This window comes from Crotalus tigris, unplaced genomic scaffold (assembly GCF_016545835.1).
Source record: "Crotalus tigris isolate CLP2741 ecotype Arizona unplaced genomic scaffold, ASM1654583v1 scf7180000024339.11422700, whole genome shotgun sequence".
NCBI lineage: Eukaryota > Metazoa > Chordata > Lepidosauria > Squamata > Viperidae > Crotalus > Crotalus tigris.
This window is the reverse complement of record NW_024100509.1, coordinates 4,578,380-4,596,571: the sequence shown is the minus strand read 5'-3', so window position 1 is coordinate 4,596,571 and position 18,192 is coordinate 4,578,380. Positions and strand designations below refer to the sequence as shown.

General features: G+C 45.0%; 1 pseudogene; it reads right to left on the bottom strand.

Moving 5' to 3' along the window:
* Window positions 1-4,838: 4,838 nt before the first annotated feature.
* On the bottom strand, window positions 4,839-15,985 carry LOC120300276 (annotated as a pseudogene).
* Window positions 15,986-18,192: the final 2,207 nt, after the last annotated feature.

Genomic DNA, 18,192 nt, shown 5'->3' with positions numbered 1-18,192 from the left:
GTGAGTGAATGCTTCTGGTAAGTTCACTCTGTGCCCTCTAGGGGGTATTGGTAGCTTGGGATAACTTTAAGTAGCTTGCACTTTAACTAACAGATTTACTCTGTTGTGTGCTGAATTAATTGTGGCTGTTGTAACTCAGCTAAAAAAAAAATTGCATGACCACCAGGGGGTGCTTCTGTGATGATTCCTCCTTATAACATTGGCTGAGATTCCGAGCATACCTAGGGGCTCTGTCACTATGGCAACGGATGAGTTTATTGAAAGACAATCAGTCTTCCTTGCTTTTGTCTGAACTTTAGAGGCAGTCATTAAACAGTTCTTTGTTTCAGGCTGCGTAATTCACTGGCAAAGAGGGGAGGGGGATAAAGCCCAAGCTCCTTTTGGTGTTAAAATTCAAACTTTTCATGCAAGGAACAAAAGTGTAGATTTTTTTCTCCTTTCTCTTCGCTATAAACATTAACGTGAACAGGTCCAAGGTAATTTTGAATCAGATACAAGGTACTTTTTACTTTGAAGCATTGGCTAGCAAGCGAATTAGCATAACAAAACCTCTGAATCACTCCTTGAAAGCTGTCTTTTACACAGACACGCTGGCTTTGCTTTGCAGGCTTTTAAAGGCATCAAGAGAATCTTTACTTCCTTGAGGGTTAATGTAGAGAAAAGGCTAACTGATTTGATTCTCTTTCTTCAAACTGTTGCAGCTTTGAGAGAAGAATTAATTTTTGCCAATTTACTACACTTTCTTACTATTCTGACACAAACTTAAAGTGTTCTCTTTTAAATCCAGTCAGATAGTTAACTCAAAAGAAACGATCTTATAATAAACAAAATATATTTTAATGAGAAAGATTACTTGCATTCACGTTGTGATTGGTGCTGCTGGAAATACATCTTTGTTCATCTTTTAGATCATCCCTTTAGGTAAGAAAGTGTTGCTGCTCTTCATACCATCTTTATGCTCATAGTGTGACCTTCCATGGCCCATGCTTCTTACAGACAAAGAGATTCCCATGTGGCTTGTGTCCAGGAAGTCTCCCAATGACCTTTGGAACTCCTCCCACTGACCCATCCACATACCTAGCATTTAACCCAATAACTGCCAGACACTCCAACATAGAACTATACGGTGCATAGAGCTATATGGCCCATAGAGCTATATGGGCCAGAATACTGCCAGTTTAGTGTCATCTACATATTTGATGAGTTCCCCTTCTATTCCTTCATCTAAGTCATTGATGAAGATATTGAAGAGTACTGGACCTAAGACAGAGCCTTGTGGTACCCCACTGCTTACTTCTCTCCATGTGGATGTAGTACCATTGAGGATTACTCATTGAGTATGGTTTGTCAGCCAGCTACAAATCCATCTGGTGGTGATGTTGTCTATCCCACCTTTTTCTAACTTACCAAGCAGTAGATTGTGGTCTACTTTATGGAATGCATTACTGAGATCTAAGTCTACTATGTCCCCAGCATTTCACTGGTCTACTAATTTGGTCACTTTATCAAAGAATGAAATCACTGAGTCACTGAGATTGTGCATTGATTTTCATGGGATCAATGGAGTGTGCATGGAAAACCTGTATCCCCTCCCCCTCATGAATGACATGTTGGGATATTTACCCAAAGGGGAGAACATTAATGAAACTAGATCTGAGGGAGGCATACTATCGAATGAGGATCAAGGAAGGCGACGAGTGGAAAAGTGCCTTCAGCTGCCCTCTTGGGAACTACCAATTTAAAATAGTGCCTTTTGGACTGCAGGGAGCCCCTGCTGTATTTATGCAACTCATCAATGAGATGCTACATGAACATTTATATAAAGGGGTCTTGGTATACCTGGATGACATCCTCATCTACACTGAGACTATGGACGAGCATGTGAAACTTGTGTGACAGGTAACGAAAAAACTGGATGCTAAGCTATAAGCCAAATTGTCAAAATGTGAGTTTCACAAGACCAGACTGGATTACCTAGGTTATGGAGCATTGTACGAAGGGGTGGAGATGGACCCAGGGAAAGTAAAGTCCATCTTGGAGTGACAAGCCCCTCGTACCCGCAAGCAGCTGCAGAGTTTCCAAGGATTTGCCAACTTCTACAGGCAGTTCAGCTCCTTTTTTGCAAAAATTGCCCTGCCAATCACTGAACTGTTGAAAATGGGGAGAGGGAGGGAAAAACCCCAGCTGAGCCAACCCTTGAACTGGACTATGGAATGCAAAGTGGCATTCAAAAAACTGAAGGGGTTGTTTGCGGCTGAACCGTTTCTAAAACACCTAGATCCAGAGAACCTTTTGTGAGTTAGGCAGTTGCCAGTGACATGGCTGTGGTTCAGTCCTCCTCTAGCAGAATAAGGAGGGAACCTTGTAACTATGCTCGTACATGTCTTGCAAGCTGAATGAGACAGAACAACGGTGGGCTGTTTGGGAGAAAGAGGCTTTTGTGGTATGGTGGGTGTTACTGACATGGAGGCAATTCCTAAAGGGGAGTAAAACCCCATTTGATGTGTAGGCTGACCATAAAAATTTAGAAGCACTGAAGGTCCCCTGTAAGCTCTCATCCAAACAAGTCCAATAGGCAATTTGATTTTGTTTTAAAGTACATTCCTGGGGAGGGATTTTCTTGCTGATGCCCTATCCCACATGCCATAGTACAAAAGCACCTGGGAGGAGGTAGTGAGTTCCATCATTCCCACCAAACAACAAGTGGTGCAAGCCATGACCAGGCAGCAGGAAAAGAAGAGGAGTTCACCCTCCACCTATGCATTTCCCAACAGCTAAGGAAGGAGCTACCAACCAATGCGTGGTTTGGTGCTCATCAAAGAGAGCTAACCATGAGGGATGGGTTGTTGTGGAAGGAAGACAAGCTGTACATTCCCAGAAATCTATGACTGCAAGTTCTGCAGTGCAGCTGCAATGTTAAGCAGGCTGGCTACTTTGGGTTCTTAAAGACTCTGAAGAAGGACATTGAAAGTTATGTGAGGAGCTGCGCTACCTGTGCAGCCAGTAAAAGACTGTCAGGGGAAAGCCCAGGACTGTTATAACAGGTGGCTGACCTGGCTAGACCCTGGGAGGAGATAACCATGGATTTTATAGTGGAGCTGCCAGAAAGTGAGGGAAATACTGTGATTTGGACTGTAATAGACCTCTTTTCCAAGCAAGCCCACTTCATCGCATGCTCTGGGTTTCCCTCAGCCCAAAAACTAGTGAAAATGTTTTTAAACCACATCTACCAGCTGCACGGTGTGCCTAAGTGCATCATTTCAGATTGTGGGGTCCAATTCACTGCTATGTTCTGAAGGGAATTTATGAGGATGATTGGTTTCTCCCAGGAGCTTAGTTCAGCTTTTCATGCAAGTATGAATGGGGCCACAGAATGAGCTAACACAATGGTGGAACAGTGCTTGCATTGCTATGTCAACTACCAGCAAACAAACTGGGCAGAACTTTTGCCATTTGTAGAAGTGGCATATAACAACAGCAGCACTGGTTTCACTCCATTTAAGCTAGCCACGGGAATGGAGTTTGTGCTAATGCCAGAATGCCCACAGGAGCCTCCCTCCTTGAGCACCTTAACTGAGTGGGTCAATTCATTCCAACATGTTTCGAGTGAGGCAAAGAATGTGTTAAACAAAAGCAGCTGAGAGCCAGAAAAAACAGGAGGATAAGAAGCGTGCTCCCCAGGGGATGCTCCATGTAGGAGATAATGTGTGTCTTTCTACTAAGTATCGCAAGTTGAAACAAACTTGCAAGAACCTAGGTCCAAAATTCATAGGCCCTTTCCCCATTGTGAAAGATATAAGCCCTGTGACAATAGAGCTCAAGTTACCTAGAATACTAGGGAAAGTGTATCTAGTATTCCACTGTAGTCTATTGAAGCCATTTCAGGGGTCCAGTATGAGGCCAGTGGGAAAAGCAGCCCGTGTCCAAAATGGTAGAAGGCGAGACTCACTATGGAGTCAAACAGATCCTTGACTCCAGGATTCACAAAGGGAGATTGCAGTATCTAATTCAATGGAAGGGCTGTCTGATATCAGAAGTTATGTGGGTAAAAGCTCATAATGTGAAAGCAGATTGTCCGGTAAAATGATTCCATACTAAATAACCCCAGAAGCCAGCACCAGGGCAAGAGAAGTTAACAAGTAATGATATGTATTCATTTTATTTTCCAGGTTCCCCAAACTCTGTAGGAGGCCAGCCTGTCAAGCTCTGAAGATCCCTTGCTTTAGAACTGCCATGATGCTTCTAGCTTGCCAACAGTTTGGGGAGGAGGGAGAAGAAGGTTTGGAATGTACAGGTGTTGTATCAGAGTGAGAGCCAAGGTCACTGAAGAATTGTTTTGGTGAATGGAGATTTTCTTCTCATAACAGTAGCTTGAAGACTAATTGGACAATATGGCCTGAACTGTCAGAGAGGGAGAAGGAAGGTTTTACTCTTTTAATTAAATTTTTCTCGCCATATTGCCAGAGCTGGTATTTCTTCTATCATACTAGTATGTTATGCCTAATAAAGTTTTGCATTAGAAATCACAATGACTTCGTTGGGCTTTTTAACCGTGACCATGACAATAGATGGAACTCAGAAATAGCTTTCAAGACTTTGCAAATTAGGCTTTGAGTTTCTAGGGAAGGATGAGACCAGAATGAACAAGAAGTAAATGTTTGGAGCTTCAGAGAATAGATGGTATATAACTATTACCAGTATAAAGATAAAGTTGGTGTTTTAGAAGTTGGTAACACTTTTCTATGGGGAACAGAAAGAAATCTGTGTTAGCCAGATTTGCTGTCTTCCATGCATATGAATCAGGAATATGACAGAAGTGCTACCAAGACTCAGCAAACCTACTGACAGGAGTCCCATTTTGCTTCTTCAGAAATAATATTATAAAGAGTGGCCACAAGAATGGCAATATCATCTAAGGCTTTGAGATAAGCAAGAAAACTCAAAAATCTAAAGTTTTGTGTCCTGGGCCTGGTGAGGAAACTCAGCAGGCCCAGAATTGTTGCAAATGGTCCCAGGCATTCTAAAAGCTGCCCGGGATCAGACAGAGAGGCGCCAGCCTTGTGCGCATGTGCAAGGTGCAAAGAAAGAAGAACTCTTATTGGTTCACTCTGTCCGGGTTTCAAGCCCTATAAAAAGGCCTGCGTGCCTTTTGCTTTTTGCTTGGAGTTGGAGTAGGAGAATAAAGCATTGTTAGTTGTCATCATGTGTCTGCATCATTCACACGCGAACGAAGGATTTAACACTGGCAACGAAGGTGGGATCCTTTGCAAGCTGAAACAAAAGATTTAAGGACTTACCCTGGAAGTCCTGAAGAGGGGAAGACGGCATCTGAATCAGTGTCCCAGCCTGCCAGTATAGCATCACTGGAGGGTGAGTTCGGCTAAAGGACCCTTTCCCCAAACAGCAGCTTGCAGAGGAAGTGAGTGGTGAAGATCGTAAACTTTACGATGTCGAAGATTGGCCGCTTGACTGATTTCGATGTCTCCCACCCAGAGAGATGGGATTCCTACGTAGCACAGCTGGAGAACTACTTCAGAGTAAATCAGATTAGAGAAGATGGCCTGAAGGCAGCAACTCTTTTGTGTGCCTGTGGACAAGAAGCTTTTGACATCGCAGAAAATCTGGTTGCCCCTGAACCTCTGGAGTCAGTAACATATGCTGACTTGAAGAAAATGTTGAAGGAACACTTCCAGCTGAAGTTATCCATCATTGCTTGGAGGCACACATTTGAGCAGAGAGACCAGAGGCCGAGTGAATCTGCTACGGACTTTATTGTGGCCTTAAGGCAAGCAGCCAGACCTTGTGAGTTCAAGGATCTGGAAGAGAGGCTGCAAGATCACTTTGTCTGCGGCTTAAGGAGCAGAGACTTACAACAAAAGATTTTTGCAAAAGAAGATGTTTCCTTCCAAGATGCGTTGCGAAAGGTGGCAGCTGAGGAAGCAGCAGGTGGGGCTGTGAAGGCCTTGCGCCTCGCCAGGAATCCTCCAGACACAGCTACCATCCATCAAGAGGACGCTCGAGAAGGATCAGAAGTTTATCCTGAAGAGGAGGTTGACAGACTTCACCAGCCAGCTGAGAGGAGGCAGAAGGGATGTCCAGTCAAGGCCCCAGCATCTCTTCAATGCTTCGGGTGCGAAGGACGCCACAAGCGAGCTGATTGCCGGTTCCGCTCCACCATTTGCCGGGCGTGTGGCAGGCAAGGCCATATTGCATCCATCTGTTTGGGTCGCCAGAAGGTTCAACCTCAGGAAGAATTGCTTCAGAAAGGTACCAGGATCTCCAGCCAACACAGGGTGGGTTTCTGCGCATCGCGCTAGAGCATTCTGAAAACAGGGACACACAAGCCCCTTAAGAAGAAACATAAGGTTGCAAGGGGTTCCCTTACTAATGGAGTTGGACACTGGGTCCTCTCTTTCCATTATTTCAATTAATACCTTCAAAAGGATTGCAGCAGTAGAGGCCTTCGAGTTAAACTCAGGCCATCGAATCTAATACTCACTGATTTTCAAAATCCTATGGTGTGTGTTAAGGGGGAGGCCACCTTTAAGGTACAGTATAAGGATTTTGAAGGATCCCTAGATGTGGTGGTTGTTGGGGGTGAAGGTACAAGTCTTATTGGACTTGATTGGTTCGAGGCTCTGGGAATCCAAGTAACTGGGCTGCACAGCTTGCAAACGCTGGGCCTTGCAGAGGTTTGCAAGGAGTTTTCAGATGTGTTTAGTTCAGAACTGGGATCCTACAAGGGGCCTCCAATTTCGCTATGGTTAGACCCAACCATCATGCCCATCAGGGTTAAGCCTAGGAGGTACCTTTTGCCCTCAAGGGTAAGATAGATGCTGAGCTGGACAAATTGCTCCAGCAGGGCATTTTAGAGCCTGTGGATTCTAGTCCATGGGAAACCCCCATAGTAACACCTCTAAAGGCTAATGGGGAAATACGTATATGTGCAGACTACAAGTGTATACTGAATAAGGCGTTGCAACAGCACGCTTATCCAGTCCCTGTTGTAAGCCACATCCTGGCCTCCCTCAAGGGGGGGGGGCACATTTTTGCGAAACTTGATTTGGCACAGGCCTATCAACAGCTACCTGTTGATGAGGCAGCTGCAGAGGCCCAGACTATTATAACTCACAGGGGGACCTTCAAGGTCAAGAGACTGCAATTTGGGATCAATGTAGCCCCTGGCATATTCCAAAGTGTCATGGAGAGCACACTTCGAGGTATTCCAGGGGTCTGTCCCTACTTCGATGACGTTCTCATTGCTGGGGAGTCATCTCAAAATTTAGCAGAAAGATTAAGGGCTGTCTTGCTTCATTTCGAAAAGCAGGCCTTAAGCTAAAGCAGGATAAATGCAAGATAGGAGTCACTTCCACTGACTTCTTAGGTTTCAGGATTGATGCCCAAGGTATTCACCCTGCTGAAGCTAAACTACAAGCTATTCAACAGGCCCCAAGCCCCAAGTCCAAGAGTGAGCTGCAAGCCTTCTTGGGGCTCTTAAACTTTTACCATGCATTTCTTCCACATAAAGCTGCAGTGACAGAACCGTTACATAGGCTCTTAGACAAGCAGGCTCCTTGGCAGTGGACTAAAGTCCATGACAGGAGCTTCAATGCGGTTAAGGCCTTGCTCACTTCTAATGCTGTTTTAGCGCATTTCAATGAGCAACTTCCTGTTTGCATCGCATGTGATGCATCTCCTTATGGGGTGGGAGCAGTATTTAGCCATCTGAAGGCTGATGGGACATAAGTCCCTGTGGCCTATTATTCAAGGACTCTGTCATCTGCAGAGCGGAATTACCCTCAAATTGACAGAGAAGCCTTGGCCCTAGTGGCTGGCATAAAGAAATTTCATGATTTTTTATATGGCCACCACTTCACAATCTATACAGACCATAAGCCTCTGTTGGGTTTGTTTACTACTAACAAACAGATACCACATATCATTTCTCCTCGTATGCTGAGATGGTCCATTTTCTTGTCAGCGTATGACTACACTCTAGTTCACAAACCTGGAAAAGAAATGGGCCATGCAGATGGCCTAAGCAGATTGCCTTTAACTCAGGTAGAAGCAGACCCTGCTCCTGCCATAAATATTCTTTCCATTCAGGAGTTGCCTGAATCTCCCCTCAATGCTAGGGACGTGGCTGCTGAAACTGCCACTGATTACACGCTTACACATGTGCTGACATGGGTGTAGTCAGGATGGCCTGACACGTGTCCAGATGCGACATTTCAAAGTTTTTGGCAAAGGAGACACGCACTGTCTACCTTTAATGGGTGCCTTTTATGGGGTAGCAGGGTAGTCATCCCAGCCTCATTGAGGTCTAGAATCTTGATCTCTCTGCATGAGGGACATCCTGGGATAGTCAGGATGAAAGCGCTTGTGCACAGCCATCTTTGGTGGCCTGGACTCAATAAAGCCATCGAGGCCCAGGTGCACAGGTGCCAAGTATGCCAACAGTCTCGGCCTGAAATGCCTCAGGCACCAGTTCATAGGTGGGAGGAAACTCAAACCCCATGGTCTAGGGTGCATATAGATTACGATGGGCCCTTTCAGGGGCAATTCTTCCTGGTTGTCGTTGATAGCCATTCCAAGTGGCTAGAGGTTGTTCCTGTTTCCTCCTAAGCATCTAGGCGAATATGTGAGGTTCTTGTCAGTATAAGGGACCTTACTGGTCTAGGTTGAGGAGATGGGACCTATGTTGGGTAGAAGATAGACACACGAAGTCCACATTAGAGAGTGGGTTGGTTAGCTAACTCTATTAGTGGTGTCTGCATGTGAGCAGACTATTATTTTCTTTTAATTTATTTTATTATTATTGTAAAGAAATTTGGAATTGTGTGTATTCTATCCAGGGGGGAGGGGTGTTGTGTCCTGGGCCTGATGAGGAAACTCAGCAGGCCCAGAATTGTTGCAAATGGTCCCAAGCAATCTAAAAGCTGCTTGGGACCAGACAGAGAGGCGCCAGCCTTGTGCACATGCGCAAGGTGCGAAGAAAGAAGAACTCTTATTGGTTCACTCTGTCTGGGTTTCAAGCCCTATAAAAAGGCCTGCGTGCCTTTTGCTTTTTGCTTGGAGTTGGAGTAGGAGAATAAAGCATTGTTAGTTGTCACCATGTGTCTTCATCATTCGTACGCGAACAAAGGATTTAACATAAAGAATCATTAATACTGACTGAATTGATATAAGAAACCTTGGCTTGGGGTTTTTGATTGAAGGACTGCTGTTTGGAAACTCACAAAAAGTGGATTGAATGTCACAAGTAAGAGAAAGTTAGTGTTTGCCTGAAACATAGTGATTTTATTCAGAGGGCTACAGATTGGATGCTGTGAGTTTGCAGATAAAAGCTCAAATTAACTTCTTCCTCAACAAGGGCATGATTGGTACTGATCTCACCTTGATAATGAGCAGCTTGCCAAGAACTGCTGGAATTTTCATGCATTTCATGATTAGTCATGCATTGTAGCCAAAATCAGCATCCACAGCATGGATCTGGGCCACTACTTGTTCATCCACAATAGGAATACCAACAAGTCAGGTGGGGTTTTTCTTCCAAATACCTGTTGTATTTGCACTGGCAGAGGTGCAAATACAACAGGTGCATTATCATGAGCCCTGGTGGCACAGTGGTCAGAATGCAGTACTGCAGGCTACCTCTGCTGACTGCTGGCTGCCAGCAGTTTGGCAGTTTGAATCTCACCGGCTCAAGGTTGACTCAGCCTTCCATCCTTCCCACGTCGATAAATGAGGACCCAGTTTGTTGGGGGCAATATGCTGATTCTTAGAGAGGGCTTTAAAGCATTGTGAAGCAGTATATAAATCTAAGTACTATTGCTATGCTATCATTCTCATTCATCACAAAGACTTGTACTGTCCCATTGCAACATAAAGAGGGCAGTTCAGCATCCTTGGCTCTCACTTCAAACTCCAATAGCTTCAGCTCCTCAAAATCCAGTGCCTGCAAAACAAATATAGCTTACCATTTTCTGATTGTACTGAGATATAATAGGCAGTGGCCAGAACTTCTCATCTATCAAGTAGCTAATCAAGGCATTCTCAGTCATATCAGGATCTGAGGCAAAAACATAAAAACACCAGGTGGCTGTTTTTCCTTCAGAAGGTCTGCATAGGAAGGCTGCAAAAGTAGGTGCATTATCATTCACATCACCAATATGTATCATCAAGCTACTGGTAGTCAGCAGGGCTAGTATCTCTTGGTCTTGGGCTCTTACATCAGTTTGTATTCTCCCATCTGCTCCCTGTCCAGAGGTTCACCCCTATTTTAAAAAAAGAAAGGTTTCCCCTGTCCAGTTGTGTCCGACTCTAGGGAGGGCAGTGCTCATCTCCACTTCCTAGCTGAGGAGCCAGCATTGTCCAAAGACACCTCCGTGGTTATGTGGCTGGCATGACTATAAGTAATCCTCAACTTATGACCACAACTGAGCCCAAAATTTATGTTACTAAGTGAGCTATTTGTTAAGTGAGTTTTGCCCTATTTTATGACCTTTCCTGCCACAGTTGTTAATCACTGCAGTCATTAAATTAGTAACCTGGTTGTTAAGTGAATCTGGCTTCCCCATTGACTTTGCTTATCAGAAGGTCACAAAAAGTGATCACATGGCCATCATCACTTGCCAAACGTCTAAATTTTGAGCACATGACCATGGGGATGCTATAAAGGTTGTGTGAAAAATGGCAATACATCACTTTTTCAGTGCTGTTGTAACTTTGAACAGTCACTAAATGAACTGTTGTTAAGTCGAGGACTACCAAGATACACGTTCCCACCAAAGTGGTACCTATTTATCTACTTCCACTTGCATGTTTTCAAACTACTAGGTTGGCAGGAGCTGGGACAGGAATGGGAGCTCACCCTGCATTTTAGGATATTGCGTCTCAATCTGCCAACTTTCTGATCAATAAGCCCAGCGTCTTAACTGCTAGGTCATTATTAGAAAGTAGTAATTCTTGAAGGTAGTAACCAGCCTAAGTGGAAGGCCAGCATGACACATGGAGCAGCTTACATGGAATACATGGAGCAACTTACTTGTCCATTGATTCCAGAATCCTGATCTAAGACATTAATCAGGGCCACCATTCCTGGGACAGCATTCTCTGATACCACTACCAACAAAGATTTTAACCATATCTCAGGGGCATTATCATTTACATCATGTACATCAATCAAAATCATACAATATCTCATGACTGGATGCTCCCTTTATCGCTAGCTTGTGCCTGATTCTCGTATTGGTGAACTGTCTCAAAATCTAATTTTTCTACTGTTCTCATTTCTCTATTAAGAGAACCTAGGGTAAATATATTTTTCAAATTAGCAGGCACATAGTTCTGAAAGAAATATGTGACTTCTTGATTGATTTCATTATTCAAATGAGTAGCAATTAATTTGATTACTAATGGCCCACATTTAACATTTCCTGACACCTCGCTTTATAAACTGAATAGTTAAAACTAGGAGCAATGTCATTTTTATCAAGCACAGAAATCATCAATTGTGTTGTGCCACTGAGTTCTGATTTCCCTGCATCTATGAGCACAAGCAACGAATCATGTGTAAGCCTTGACTTCTCTATCAACACTGTTTTTTAAAATCCTAATGATTGAATTTCAGATTTCCTCTGGACATTTAAAATAAAGCATTCACTGGAGCTGAGTGTATAGAAGAGATGAGAATTTGGACTAATATCTGCATCCAAAGCTCCCTCCAGTGGAAGAAAAGAACCAGGCATTCTTATGTCCAAAACAAAACAAATATTTCTTTGAATGAATCTAGAAGCGTCATCATTAATGTCTTTGATTTTAACCTCTACATGGAAGGCTCTCAAAGATCTTTCTACAATCACCTCCAGATGAACAACACAGTCAGCATCCTATATATTTACCTCTAAAAAAATCCCCCCCCCCCCAGTTTTAAGATTCCATCCTGAACATCCAAGGCATCATTTTTTTCCACTTCTAATTTAAAGATTCTGAGCAATGTACCAAACAAAGATATTACGCTGGGATTCTTCAGACACACAATGATGAAGCTGTTGGTTATTCACCAACTTCCAAGTCCGGCTAAGAACAAAACAGCTGCATCATCTGCTTCCTTAGTAGTAGACCACATCAGAGCAGAATAATCATTGTTATAATAGGTTTAATTTCCATATCTTAAAATTTTAAGTTTGGCATGAAATACTGAGATTAGCAAGTGTTAAGCTGCAGTATTCATTCTGCCTCAATCTCAGTTCTTGCTGGATCTTTGGATCTAAAGAGGATTTGATTTTCAGTGAGCACAGCATCTTCTGACAATTTGTATAAGTGACAAATTCTGTTCATGTATTCCCTATTTCTTATATCAATTCTGTTCTGTTTTCTGCTTGGTTCAGCATTGAAGAGGCAGCAATAGAAACAAGTACTTCTTTATTAAAGTCAAAAGAGAAACTAACAAGCATTGCTCCACCCCTATTTATACATTCAACTCTGGGCGGCGTCAGCCACTGAAAGCACAGCATTCTCCTGATCAAATTCATAATAATCAGCCTTGTAGACAGCAAGTCTGGCTAGCAGGCCACTGGTCTGCTAACCGTTCCTGCACAGGCCTCAGCCCTCTGCTTTATAAGTTTAACTCAATACATTACACCCCTCCCCCTTGGTTCTTTGACACATACAAAGCATTGGTTGTTGTTCAAAAATTACACATATTCAAAAGGCACAATAGCACTCAATGGTACATAATCCTTACAGTACACTGTTCAATATTTAAGAATACTTAAACATTTCAGTTTGCAAGGAAAATACATAAGCATTCAAAATTTCAAAGGAACATACATAAGCATTTAAGTTTGCAATAAAAATACATAAGCATTTTAAGTTTGCAATGACAAAAACCTTACATAGTCCTTTAAAAATTTTGGTGGGCCTTTCTCCCACTCTTAATGTCTTGGAGCTGCTGCTAGCTCCCGATCTGCAAGCTCGCCTGTCAGGCTCGGCAGACCTGTGTGACCCGTTCGACATGGGTAAAGCGGATTCGTGAAGGCTGGCCTGTTCCAGTAGACCCAAGCCTATCTCCATTTCCCTGTGGCTGGCCTGTTCCGGTAGGCCCAAGCCAGAGTTCCGTGGTGGTGGAGTAGAATCCACCGGATCGGCGTAGAAAGCCGATTGAGAGCAATGTCCCGTGGGTGCAATGCCTGAAGCAGGATCGGTATGAAAAGCTGATTCAGAGCAATGTCCCATGGATGTAGTGCCTGAGTTAGGAGCAGCCTCGTTGACAAAAAATCCCGATCAGCAATCGCAAAGTCCTGTTTTCGCTGAGACACTCAGATGCACGATAGCAATCATGTTCCTCCTCCCCCCAAGAGCAGAGTCAGGTGCGGAAGAGTGGTGTGGTAACCTCCAACTCATCTGGTCAATGTGCTTGCAGAGCACATGACCATCTTCCAGGGCCACTTCGTATGAGAGCAGCCCTGACACCTTGCAAACCACAGCTACCATCCACAGTTCCTCTTGTTCATAGTTGCATGCCCAAACTGGATCACCCACTTGCAAGTGCCTCAATGCTGTAGGCTGCAGCACTTGTGAAGCAACCCTGTCTGGATGTAAGCGATCCAGCTTTGTGATCAGACGGCACCCCCATCTTAATTCAGCTGGGCTCTTGCTGGTAGAACTGCAGGGTGTTGTGCATTGGCAGAGTAGGAAATCTGCCAACCTGTGGTGCCAATTGCCATGGGTATCCTCTTCAAGGATTCTTTGGTCGTTCTGACCATGCGTTCCGCTTGGCCGTTAGAGGCCGGGTGAAATGGAGCCGAAGTGGTATGCCTAATCATATTTGCCCTTAAGAAGCACTGAAACTCTGCAGAAGTAAATTGAGCCCCATTGTCTGAGACTATGACATCTGGAAGCCCATGCATTGCAAAGATGCCCAGCAGAACCTGGATGGTCCTGGCAGTAGTCATAGTGGACACTGGAACAACCGCTAGTCACTTGGAGTGACTGTCCACAACAATGAGGAAGAGTTGCCCCTGAAAGGAGCCAGCAAAATCAATATGAATCCTTGACCAAGGGGTTTGTATGGTCTCCCATCTATGCACAGGAGCATGTGGCATTTCTAGCCTTGACTGCTGGCAAATGTCGCACCTGTGGACCTGGGCCACCAGAGGTAGCTACACGCGAGCGCCTTCATCCGGACTATGCTCGGATGTCCCTCATGCAGAGAATCAAGGACTCTAGTCCTCAGTGAGGTCGGGATTACTATCCTACTGCCCCACAAAATACGACCCTTAAAGGTGGATAACTCATGCTTCCTTTTCCAGAAATTCTGAAAATCCGGGCCAGGAAACGTTTCTGGCCATCCTGTGAGCACCCAGTTTAACACGCACCTCAACGTGTTGTCTGAAGCTGTTTCAGCAGCTACATCCCCTGTGTTAAGGGGAGACTCCAGCAAATCCTGGATAGACAGGATGTGGTTGGCTGGAGCAGGATCTGATTCTAATAGCTGTAGAGGCAACCTACTAAGGCCGTCTGCGTGGCCCATTTCTTTACCTGGTTTGTGAACCAGGCCCCATGGAAGTGGACAAGTGTAATGGCTCTGCCACTGCGGCCTTGTAGGGGAAGAAAGCATGATAGAAGTTGAGGAGTCCCAGGAAGACCTGAAGTTCTCCCTTCGACTTGGGACTGGGTGCCTGCTGAATTACTTTGAGCTTGGATTCAGTAGGATGAAAGCCTTCAGCATCTATACAAAACCCCAGGAATTCTGTGGAAGTTACTCCAATTTTGCATTTCTCCTGTTTCAGCTTCAGCCCCACTTCGCGGAAACGCCTCAAGACAGCCCAAAGGCTGTCAGAGAGGTTTTCATCGGATTCCCCAGCTATGAGGACATCATCGAAATATGGCAAACACCCAGAATGTTGCGGAGCGTGCGCTCCATCATGGTCTGAAAAATGCCAGGGGCTACATTAACCCTGAACTGTAATCTTTGCACCTTGAAGGCTCCCTGATGGGTTACAATGGTTTGGGCCTCAGCCGTAGTGTCGTCCACCAGCAACTGCTGATAGGCCTGGGCCAAATCTAATTTGGCAAAATGCGACCTCCCTGTAGAGATGCCAAAATATGGCTGACTACAGGCACTGGATAGGAATGCTGCTGTAGAGCTTTGTTTAACATGCATTTATAGTCGGCACAAATGCGGACTTCTCCATTGGCCTTAAATGGCGTGACTATGGGAGTTTCCCATGGACTACTATCAACTGGCTCTAAAATGCCTTGTTGCAACAGCTTGTACAGCTCTGCATTGATTCTCTGCTTTAGGGCAAAAGGCACCTGACAAGACTTAATCCTTATCGGTGCTATTGAAGGATCTAACCGTAGTGCAATTGGAGGCCCCTTGTATGCCCCTACTCTAAGCTGAAGACATCAGCAAACTATTTACACACCGCCGAGAGGCTCGACGTTTGCAAGCTGTTTAACCCAGTCACCTGAATTTCCAAAGCATCAAACCAATCGAGTCCAATTAGGCTCATTCGGTTGCCCTCAACAATCACAACTTCCAAGGGACCATCAAAATTCCTGAATTGCACCCCAAGTGTGGCCTCCCCCTTTACATTTACCTGGGAATTTTGGAAGTCAGTTAAGATGAGGTTCGAGAGCCTGAGCTTAACTCATTTGCCACTTCGACTGCAAATCTGCTGAAGTGTTCTTTGGGAAATTATTGATAGAGCTGAACCCGTGTCCAGCTCCATGTCAGAAGGAACCCCTTGCAACTTGACTTTGAGGTGTAACTTCTCCTTGAGTGGGCAATGGGTGCCTGTCTTAAACACACTCCGTCTACTCGTGCAAAAACCCACCCGGTTTTGACTGGGGACCCCATACCTTTCTGAGGCAACTCTTCTGATGCATGTTCTTTCCTGCGACCCAAACAAATGGCGGTGATGTGGCCTTGCTTGCCACATGCCCAGCAAGTGGCTGTGCAGAATCGACAGCCCATTTGTGTCAGCCTCCACACCCAATGTACCAAGAGAAGGAAACTGCCTTGTCAAGTTGCCATTGAGGCCTTCTTTCCGGGGGTTGCTGCAACTGATCGACTTCATGGTCCAAGTCGGAGTCTTCAACTCTTTCAACGTCCTCGTGATGGACAGCCTCCATGCAATGAGGATTCTTGGGAAGCCGCAAGGCCTTAACAACTCCACCAGCTGCTTCTTTGGCCATTATCTTCCTCAACACATCTTGAAATGAGACAGTCTCTTTAGCAAAGATCTTTTGTTGCAGTTCTCGGCTCCTTAGACCTCAAACTCAGCGGTCCCACAGCCTTTCTTCAAGATCTTTGAATGTGCAGCTTGGCGAAGGGCGGTTCTGAAGTTGGCGGCGGACTCACCAGGACGCTGGTCTCACTGTACAAAAGTGTGCCACCAAGCAATGACTGAAAGCTTGGGCTCAAAATGTTCTTTGAGCATCTTCTTAAGTTCTGCGTACGCGATGGACTCAAGCGGTGCTGATGCAACCAAGCTCTCGGCAATATCGAAAGTGGCTTGACCGCAAACACACAAAAGCGTCACAGCCTTCAATCCATCGTCTCGAACTTGGTTCACCCTCAGATAATTTTCAACTCTTGCAACGTAGGAGCTCCACCTCTCTGGATGAGTGACGTCGAATTCGGAGAGTTTTCCAATCTTCGCCATGGTGAGTCTTTCATGGCCTTTTCAATGCCTCATGCTGCACAGGCTTCCATGGGACTTCCAGGGTGAAACCTTGGAAGCACTCTCCTCCAGCGTTTTCGTACTGGCAGGATAGAGTGAGGGGGGGTGGAACGCCATTCCAACCAAGCATTTGCTAGGCTTGATCCCCGTAGTGACTCAGCTCTTCGAATTGTGGCAGCACAATCCCACCTTCATCGCCAATATTCTGTTTTCTGCTTGGTTCAGTATTGAAGAGGCAGCAATAGAAACAAGTACTTCTTTATTGAAGTCAAAACAGAAACTAACAAGCATTGCTCCATCCCTATTTATACATTCAGCTCTGGGCAGCATCAGCCAATGAGAGCACAGTATACTCCCGTTCAGATGCACAATAAACAGCTTTGTAGACAGCAAGTCTAGCTAGCAGGCCATGTGGTCTGCTAACCGTTCCTGCACAGGCCTCAGCCATCTGCTTCATAAGTTTAACTCAATACATTACAGTTGGAAACTGATCAAAAAGAGAAATAACCTGAAATTAAGGAGAAGCTTTCTGGCAGTGAGGACAATTAACCAATGGAATAGCTTTCCCCCAGAAATCGTGGGCGCTCCATCACTGGAGATTTTTAAAAAGAGGCTAGACCAGTGGTTCTCAATGTTTGTGTGACGGCACCCCCGTCACACAAACGTTCTGTGCATGCGCGCCACCGCGTGCATGCGGGGGGCTGCCCCCATGTGCGGCGCGCATGTGCGGCGGCGCCCGCATGCGTGGCGTGCATGCGCGGCGGCGCCCCCTGAGCAGGAAAAATGGCAGATCGCCGCCTTTGGCGACCCCCAAAAAATGGTCGATCGACCCCAAATGGGGTCGCGACCCATAGGTTGAGAACCGCTGGGCTAGACAGTCACTTGAGCAGGGGGCTGGACTAGAAGACCTCCAAGGTCCCTTCCATCTCTATTCTATTCTATTCTATTCTATTCTATTCCTTCTAGAAGAGGCAGGACATTTGAAATGAAATGAAAAGTAGAAAATAGTTGAGGTGATCCCTGAAACAAAATGTATGAAATGTCATTAAGAACCAAGAGAATAGAACAGAATATAGCTGGAAAGGACCTTGGAAGTCTTCTAGTCCAGCCCCCCGTTCAAGCAGGAGAACCTATACCATTTCAGACAAGTGACTGTCTAATCTCTTCTTAAAAATCTCCAATGATGGAGCGTCCACGATTTCTGAAGGCAAGCTGTTCCACTGGTTAATTGTCCTTACTGTTAAGAAGTTTCTCCTTAATTCCAGGTTGCTTTCTCTCTTTGGTCAGTTTCCAACATTGTTTCTTGTCTTGCCCTCTGGTGCTTTGGAGAATAGTTTGTCTGCCTCTTCTTTGTGGCAGCTCCTCAAATACTGGAATACTGCTATCATGTCACCCCTGTTTCTTCTTTTCTTTAGACTAGTCAAACCGAAGTCCTGCAGCTGTTCTTCGTATGTTTTAGTCTCCAGGCCTTTTAGTTGCTCTTTTCTGAACTTTTTCC